At 42.0% G+C, this 9,159-nt stretch overlaps 2 non-coding genes across 2 annotated transcripts; one reads left to right on the forward strand and one right to left on the reverse strand.

Annotated features, from left to right (window-relative positions):
• Positions 1–6,089: 6,089 nt before the first annotated feature.
• Positions 6,090–6,196, forward strand: LOC147942422 (small nucleolar RNA R71). The gene has a single exon (XR_015560541.1). It is a non-coding gene; the product is annotated as a small nucleolar RNA R71 (small nucleolar RNA).
• Positions 6,197–8,728: 2,532 nt separating this feature from the next.
• Positions 8,729–8,835, reverse strand: LOC147942423 (small nucleolar RNA R71). The gene has a single exon (XR_015560501.1). It is a non-coding gene; the product is annotated as a small nucleolar RNA R71 (small nucleolar RNA).
• Positions 8,836–9,159: the final 324 nt, after the last annotated feature.

The raw sequence follows: 9,159 nt of genomic DNA on the forward strand, positions 1-9,159 counted from the left end.
AAGAACAAAACCTTGTCTACCCAAAGGCACCCAAAGTGTTTATCCTATCAATCTAAACCCAATTGGTCCTAGTGCTACCCTTTAACTTCTTTTCTTCTTTATCACCCTTTTCTCTTTTGGTTTTAAAGTCTTAGGAGAGGTTTCTTATTTGATCTTTCTAGTGGAATGGGGGATTCTTACTTATTTGCTATGGTTCTCTTTTCTTCTTATTCTTAAGACATATAAGCATTTTGCTAGACTTCTCTTTCCTTTCTTTCTTTTCTTTAACTAGAACCATCTTTAAACAACCTTATTCTTCCCATTCTTTCACTAGACTTTAAATTTTCTTAAACACATTCCCCTCCTAAAGACTCTAACCTTTTCTTTCTCTTTTTTCCTCTTTTCTTTTCATAATAGCCAAGTCCCAAACCCAACAAGTGAACCACCTAGTCCTATCTAGTTTGAAAAATGCAAACTAGAACTACACAAGGCTTTACTCTTGTCAGTTCAAACCTAACACTTTCTACCAAGCTCAATCCCAAAAATAGGCCTCACACACACAAGAATAAACATGGCTTGAAAGAAGGTTTGGTTTAGGGGTAGGGGAACTGATTCTTAATGAGGAAATCAGCTACTTGGATTAACAAGAGTGGTAAAAAGGAAGAAGATGATCCAAATATGTATGTGGTATCCACGAGTTTAAATCATTGCACACATTGATAATTGAAAGTCAATATTAGGTTCTTATAAATAGGAAATGGTTTCAAATCTCAACATGCTTCAATTTAGACCAAATGCAATGTAGGAATTCAAGGCCTGGTTCAATCTTATTCTAACCACTCAACTAGCATCAAAGTACTATTAACTTGGGCATTGATCCTAGTCTAGTGAATAAACAAGCTAATAAGGGAATACTCATCATAGATCCCTAATGCAAGTACTATACAATCCTACATGAAACATGCTAAACAAGATCCTAATGTGCAGTGCAAGCTACATGAACTCTCTTTTTTTTATAAAGATTTTTGCAAAAATTTTCAAATTTTTAGGGTTTTTCTATGCCTTAGATGCTATGCAAGTATTAACATGATTATGCTAAAAATTTGAAATAAGAATCACAAAACACAATGTCAAATGCTATCTCAAACCCTCCCCCAAACTTAAATCACACAGTCCCTGTGTGAAAGAAATTTGATTGAGGATTCAAGATGAAAAACAAAAAACAAAACACAATGTCAAATGCTATGATATCTAAAAGGGAAGGTGATAGTGGTACCTTAGGGATTGTGGAAGTAGTTGTCCACATCCATCTGCATGCTGTCATAGGAGTAGTTGGGGTCTTGTTGGTGACTTGGAGGTGGAGATTGGGGCAGCTCGACGATGGGGATCGACCGGGACTCGGTCGAGTACGTGCTCGAGTGGGAGGGTCGAGCTGGACCACGAGTGTCAAAATGTTGACCTTGCTGCTGGTAGAACTGCTGGTAGAGTGCTGGATCCATGAAGTACTGGGATGGGATGGGAGGGTAACCTTGATATCCTGGATAAGCAGCTGGAGGTGGGAAACCATAGAGTGATCTGGGCTGGAACTCGGCCGAGTGCATTGGGGGTGCTCCGTCGAGTGGGTGCTCGAGTGACCCGGTCGAGTACCTTGAAAAGGGTTGTTCTCGGGTACTTGAGCTCCTCTTCCTCTGATTTGGCTCATACATTGAAGCCCTAGCTGGTTCCACAGGGTTCGCAACTCTAGAAAGTTCTCTAGTTGAGCTACTCCTCCTCAAAGGGCTTGATGGTGTAGGTGAATAATTCCCACTCTTCAACTCAGCAATCTCCTTCTTTAAGCCCTTGATGGACTTAGCCATGTTGGTCACCTTCTTCTTCAGCTTATCAAACCTCTTCCCATGCCATTTGTTCCATTTTTGCAGAAGGGTTAATCTCTTGGTAGCCTCCCTCACTCCTCTACTATCTCTTGGGTTGGGCTCATAATCCTCAAAGTAAAATTGCTCCTCCCCATCAGCCATTTGCACATCTCCAGCTTCATCAACTCTAAGTTGAACTATCCCATCAAACAAATGCTCCTCAGCTGGCCAAAAGTCAATGTTGGCTCCTTCTTGAATGGTGGTGAGCTCTTGGTTAGGCAAAATCGGTTGCTTTTTCCCAAGTGTTGGAAGTTCAAAGTTGAAAATGTGATTCCCTTGATGCATCTCCTTGGATAGGATGAGAGTAGAGGTGAGGTAGCTAGAGTCAATCCATCTTGGTGAAACCCTTTCTCCTCTAAGTGGAACCTTAGCAGCTTGAAGGATTGGAGTAATGATGCCTCCAATGGTTAGTGCTCCTCTTGATCCTTTATTCTCCAACTTGCCTACCCAACTTCTCAAGTAAATCATGTGATCAATGAGCATCATTGCTAGGTCAGTCTCAACAGTGCTCCCAAGAATGATGGTGCCATTTCTTGCTTGGAAGATGACTCCATTGAGAGCCAAATCAATCATCTTTAGCTCCCCCTCATTAATATTCCCAGTTTCCCTCCTAGCAAAGAAGGTGTTGGCAAGAGCTTTGTGGAAGTACCTTAGGACTGGGCTCCTTATCCTTGAACTCTTGGAATTGGAGGATGAGTAGTATTTGTTGTCCCCAATGGTTTCCCACACAGCATAGAGCTCTTCTCTTGGAATCATCAAACTCCTATTGCTCCCAACCTCAAAACCAAACACATTGGCTATCTTCTTCATTGAAAGTTCATACCTTTTCCCCTTGATTGTGAAAGCAATGTGACCAGCTCCAAACTCAGCATCCTTCCTTGCATATGTATGCAGCTTGACTGTGGCTAGAAACTCACAACTCTCTTCTTTGTAGCCCTCCATGCAAAGCCCCATAAACTTAGTTAGGTTGCTCTTCTCAAAGAAATACTCCACATCTTCACCAATGGCTAGCTTCTCCATTGTTTCCTTGTGTGGATATCTAGTCCCTAAGAACTCCATTCTCATGAAAGCATCATAGAGTTGCCTCTTTGACAACCCACAGGACTCAGCTTCTCCATCATCCTCTATCTCTTCTTTTTCACTTTCTTCCTCACTCTCATTCTCACTCTCCTCTTGTTCAACCTCAACTGCTGGCATCTTCCCTTTGGCCTTGTGTCTCCTCATGAACTCATTGAGAGTTGACTCCCTTTCCTCCTCACTTTCAGTCCTCTCAGGATCTTCCTCAACTCTCTCTCTCCTTGGACACGGCATCTGGCTCGACCGGCTGCTCGAACCACCACTCGGTCGAGTGCATGATCGAGTGGGGCATTGAGTGGCCCTTCCAGCTTCTCCTCTTGATTCAAGGCTAGCATCATGACGCTCCATGGAGGTTGCAGCGGTTTGTTGAGACTTCCTAGTGATTCTTGAAGACATTTTTCAAATAGAACTGAAGGGAATAGACTCAAAGCTCAAAGTTAATAGGTTAGTGAACCAAAAACTTGAAAGAACTAAGCTTGAGCAAAAGATAAGCTATGAGAGAGACTTTAAAACTTGAATTCAATGGTTTTGAGCAAATGAGAGAATGTGAGAGGTATAATTTCGTGCAAAGCCTATATAAAGAAGCTAAGGGGACAAAGAGACAAGGGTGGAGCGTCCATACCATTCAAATTTGAAATGGGAATCTTTGACCTGCTTTTTGCTGCCACTCGACCCCACACTCGACTGTACACGGTCGAGCACCTTGACCAAACTTTGAAATTTCAAAATTTTTCTTCTTGTTCTTCCCTCCACTTGATCGTTCTAGCGAATTGAAGATCAAATGGGCCTCAATTCCTTTCCAGTTCGGTCGAGTACCTCCTGTGGGTAGGTCGAGTGGGCTTGCGAGTCTCCTTCTCCAAGTGAAATTCCCTCCTTACCCAACTACATTCTCACATAAAGGCCTGTCCAACACAAATATAAAAGAAAACACATCAAAACTACAAGGAAAAAAACCATATTTACAAAGGATACCTTAGGGACTTCCTCCCTAGAGAGTTTGTTTAAAGTCACTAAGCTTGACTTTGGTGTCCTTTTTAGACTTGGTTTAGATACCAAGGAGGTGATGAAATCCTCCCTGGAACCTCTTGATCACTGTGAAGTTGATCCTTGATCACCTCACCCTTAAGACACAAACCATGTTTCTTCTTGATTTTGAGCCTTGGTCTTGCCTTCCTTAAGGACCTCTTGTTCAGCTTAACTTGAAGATCCTCAACCATACTAGTCAACTCTTGAACTGACCTCTTAAGCTTTTCCACAGAATCATCTTGAAAGGAGAGCTTAGCCTTTGGAGTTGCTTCACCACTTGAACCTTCTTGACCTCCTTTGTCCTTGATAGTAAAAGGTTGATCATCAATGGTAGGAAGGTTGGTTGGGTTATAGATGTTAAACTTCATGGCTATATCTTCAGCAATGTTCAAGGTCACAAGACCCTCTTTGACATCAATAACTGCTCCAACAGTGGCTAGGAATGGCCTTCCAAGAATGATTGGATCTTCAGGTTCCTTGTCCATCTCCAACACCACAAAATCAGTGTGAACCCTTGCCTTCCCTATCTTGACTGGGACATTCTCCAACCTTCCAACTATCTCTTTGTTTGACCCATCAGCTAAACATATATGAAGGTTGGTGGACTTGAAATTAGTTCTCCCAAGCTTTTGTGCTATGGAGTATGGCATCACACTTGTTGAAGCTCCCAAATCACAAAGGCATTGGTTGTAGTGAAGATAGCTAAGTGTGCAAGGCAGATAGAATGGACCTGGATCCTTAAGCTTGATTGGAATGATAACTCCTCCAAGGTCCTCAAGATCCTTCTCATCTTGAGCTTCAGCCTTCTTCTTTGACAAATCAAGCAAAAAGTCTTTGTAGAGAGGATATGGATCATACTGTTCCAAGGCAGGTCCTCTCTCTTCTTCTTGGTAAGCAATGATGATCTCTTGTATGGCCAACACTTCCTCAACCACAGCTTCTTCCTTTAAAACCCTCTCTTCTTCTTGTTGCTTAGCCATCATCTCCTTTCTCTCAATGATTTCCCTAAGCTCCTTAATCTTTTGTGCTTTGAAATGTCCTGGGAATGGAAGAGGTGGCTTGTAAGCAGGAGGAATGTACTTAGCAGGCTTGACAACTTCTGAGTCTGCAACTCGATTGACCACTCGAGAATGCACTCGATCGAGTGGCTGTTCGAGTACTTGGTCGAGTGCAATAACGGACTCCAGTTGCTTTGCACAAACGTCACTTGGGGCTTCAGTAACTAATGAATTCCCCCAAACTTGGACTTCACTGTCCTCAGTGACTTCCTCATCAGAGATATGAATGGCTTTTGCAGTGAAATCCCTTGGATTTTGAACAGCTTTTCTAGGGAGTTGGTTGGGTTTAGGAGCCGAAGTAGAGGCAATGTTACTCTCCATATACTTCATTCTGGAGTTGAGACCTTCAAACTTCATGTTCAGATCATTATACTGTGATGTGAGCCTTTGATTCAACTCAGCAAACTGCTTGGCTTCCTCAATCTTGCCTTGTGTTTGTCCAATCAACAACTGTTGCATCATTGCTCTTAAGTCTTGTTCCTGCCCTTGGTTAGTCTGAAACCCTGGTGGGGGACACAATTGGGGCGGGAACACTTGGTGTTGTTGCTTGGGGATGTAGTCTTGTTGTTGTTGAGGTTGTTGAGGTGGATAGACTTGGTCTTGAGGGTTGGCCACATTGGTGCTCCTATAAGAGAGATTGTTGTTCTTGAAACCTCCTTGGTTGTAGCCTTTGAATCCTCCCTGGTTCTGCATGTAGCACAACTCAGCAAATTCAGGCTCCCACTCTTGAACTGGAGCTTCCTCTTCACCAATGAAGTGAATGGACTTGGATTGGCTGAGGAGGATCTTGTCAAGCTTCTCATTGACCATCTTCAAATCCTTCTTATACTTGTCCTCTTGATCAGTTGAGGAGCTCCTTATGGTCCTATCATAGTCCTCATTATAATTGCCATCAGATTGAGCAAGATTCTCAACCAATTCCCATCCTTCTTCCACATTCTTGTTGAGGAAGTTGCCATTAGAGGCTGTGTCAAGAAGCATTCTTATCTTGGGAAGCACTCCTCTATACAAGGTGCTTAGAAGTGACTCATTGCTGAAGCCATGGTAAGGACACTGAGTTTGGAATCCTTTAAACCTCTCCCAAGCTTTACAAAAGCTCTCATTATTCCTTTGAGCAAACCCAGAAATCTAATTCCTCAGCCTAGCAGTCCTTGCATTGGAGAAGAACTTGGCCAGAAAAGCATTCTTGCATGCATCCCATTTGGTGATAGCTCCAGTAGGTAGAGTCTTCTCCCAAAGGTGAGCTTTGTCTCCAAGAGAAAATGGGAAGAGCCTTAATTTGAATCCATCTTCACTCACTCCATTGATCTTAGTGAGTCCACATATTCTGTCAAACTCATCAAGGTGATCTAGTGGATCCTCCATTGGCAACCCATGAAACTTGTTTGCTTGTATCATTGAGATCAATCCACTCTTGATCTCAAAGTTATTGTTTCCTACTGAAGGTGGCACAATTCCAGCCCTTTGGTTGTGGGTATTGGGTGCATCTCCTGCACCAATGTGCCTTGGTCTTTGCTCATGGATAGCTTGTTGCTCCATGATGTCTTGACCTTGTTTTTGTTGAACTACTCTTCCTTGCTTATGTCTCAAACCCTTCTGTAGCCTGTGGATGTTGTCAATAGCCTGTTGAAGACTATCTTTGCCTTTTGACCTTGTGTGCATCAACAAACTCTACTACGGACTCGAACAGGTACACGGTCGAGCGCAGGCTCGAGTGGGTGGTCGAGTCGACTGGGAAGTAATGGCTAATTTGATCCGGCTTCTGGCTCGACCAAGTGATCGATCACTGCTCGGTCGAGTGGTGGTCGAGTAGTTGGTCGAGTGGGTACCTGAAACACAAAACAGCCAAGCAAAGGAAGATTCCAGTTCAGTAACTTCACAAGTGTTGAAAACGAACTTAATCTTAGACTAATAATGATCCTAAATGTCACAAAACACACTCAAATGGGCAACGGCGCCAAATTGAAACTGACTTTCTTTGTGGTGTGGTGAAAGAATGATGTATGGAATGAGATATGTTTGAACTGACAAGAGTAAATTGAAACTGACTTTCTTTGTGGTGTGGTGAAAGAAAGATGTATGGAATGATGATGTATGGAATGAATAGAAGTCAGGGTGTTTCAATTCCCCTTATGCAAATGCAATATAAGAGGTGTCAATCCTATCTGAGTGATTGTGAACAATTAAGATGTGCATATGAGTCTAAGTCAAGCCAATTGTAAAGATTGTTTGTCACTAACAATCCTAAAATGAGGTATGAAATGCAGAAAGTAAAAACAACTAGAATAAGATACTAAATGCAAACAGAACAGACAAATTAAAGCTATGATGAAACTAGAACAGAGATAGACACTAAGCTAATGAACTAATGCAAGACAAGTAATGAACAGGAAACTACGTGAATGCAATGGAAATAAAACAGGAATGAAACAAGACAATCACAAATTAAAAACACAAGTTCTGGGGATGAACTCGAGCAGCACTCGACCGAGTGTAGGTCGAGTAGGTGGTCGAGCTAGACTTAAACGTGAAAACAGAGCAACACAAGAAAAACAGAGCAATGCTAAAACTAATCAAACAACAAGCAAGCAATGATATTTATACTAAGATTTCAATAAACAAAGAAGGCCTTGAGGAGGGATTCATGGGCTGAGCTAATCATTGTGGTTATCTAACTTGGTCAACAAATCTCAAGTAAACATTGAGCTGATCTCTAGACATACTATTCTAATACATGTTTAATCCACTCTCATGGCAAGAAACAATCAAACCTATGCAGTTCTAGACTTGTTCTCACAAAGAAAAGAATCTACACAAGCAGGCATTAAACAATACATCTCAAACCAAATAAGACTTCTAGTCTGTTAGCAAGCCTAATGGTAAGCTCTAGATCTAGCCTTATCTATGCTCCTTAGACATTGGTGTGATGCTAAGATGCTTGAAATCAAACCCTACCCTCTCAGATATAGGATCAGCATTAAGATCATCTAGCCTAGAAGAGATCTACAACAATCAAGCTTGACCAAATCAAACAAACCACAAGATCAACCCAGCCTAACCCATCCTCAAGGTCCTAAACAAACTACTCACAAGAACACATGGTGAAATATGTCAAAAACCCAGAAAATAATGAAACTTGCATCATTAGAAAGATGAAACAGAGATCTACAATATTGATGAAGGAATAAAACTCGAAATCTTAATACTTTGAAAGTTATGAAACAAACAAAATATAAGAATCTAGTCTTTCTCTCTCAAACAAGTACAAAATCAAAAAAAATAAAATAAAAGTGCAAAAGGAATAATATCTAAAAAAGGTAAAAACTAGGTTTTAGACTCTCTAAAAAGCTGGACTCTTTTGTGGCTGCAGGTACAAGGGCTTTATATAGAGGGTGAGGTGGAAGCCCTAAAAATACAAAAAGTCAAAGTAGTCAACGGCTCGGTCAACTCGACCAGTGCTCGGTCGAGTGGCTGGTCGAGCTGGCTTCTCTCGTGCGTTCTCCACTCGGTCGAGTCCTCCTCAGCACACGGTCGAGTGGTGGTCGAGTGGTGCGGTCGAGTTGGACTCCGGACCTTGATTCTACAGCCTTAACTCTCTTGTTTTCTCCTCAGGATTGCTTCACTTTTCCTCAGCATTGCTTCCATGCTCCTTAAGCTCCAAAATCAAGGACTGCTAGGCTGAGGAATGAGATTTCTGGGTTTGCTCAAAGGAATAATGAGAGCTTTTGTGAAGCTTGGGAGAGGTTTAAAGGATTCCAAACTCAGTGTCCTCACCATGGCTTCAGCAATGAGTCACTTCTAAGCACCTTGTATAGAGGAGTGCTTCCCAAGATAAGAATGCTTCTTGACACAGCCTCTAATGGCAACTTCCTCAACAAGAATGTGGAAGAAGGATGGGAATTGGTTGAGAATCTTGCTCAATCTGATGGCAATTATAATGAGGACTATGATAGGACCATAAGGAGCTCCTCAACTGATCAAGAGGACAAGTATAAGAGGGATTTGAAGATGGTCAATGAGAAGCTTGACAAGATCCTCCTCTGCCAATCCAAGTCCATTCACTTCATTGGTGAAGAGGAAGCTCCAGTTCAAGAGGGGGAGCCTGA

This window comes from Camelina sativa, chromosome 6 (genome assembly GCF_030686135.1).
Source record: "Camelina sativa cultivar CO46 ecotype springtype chromosome 6, ASM3068613v1".
Taxonomy (NCBI): Eukaryota; Viridiplantae; Streptophyta; class Magnoliopsida; order Brassicales; family Brassicaceae; genus Camelina; species Camelina sativa.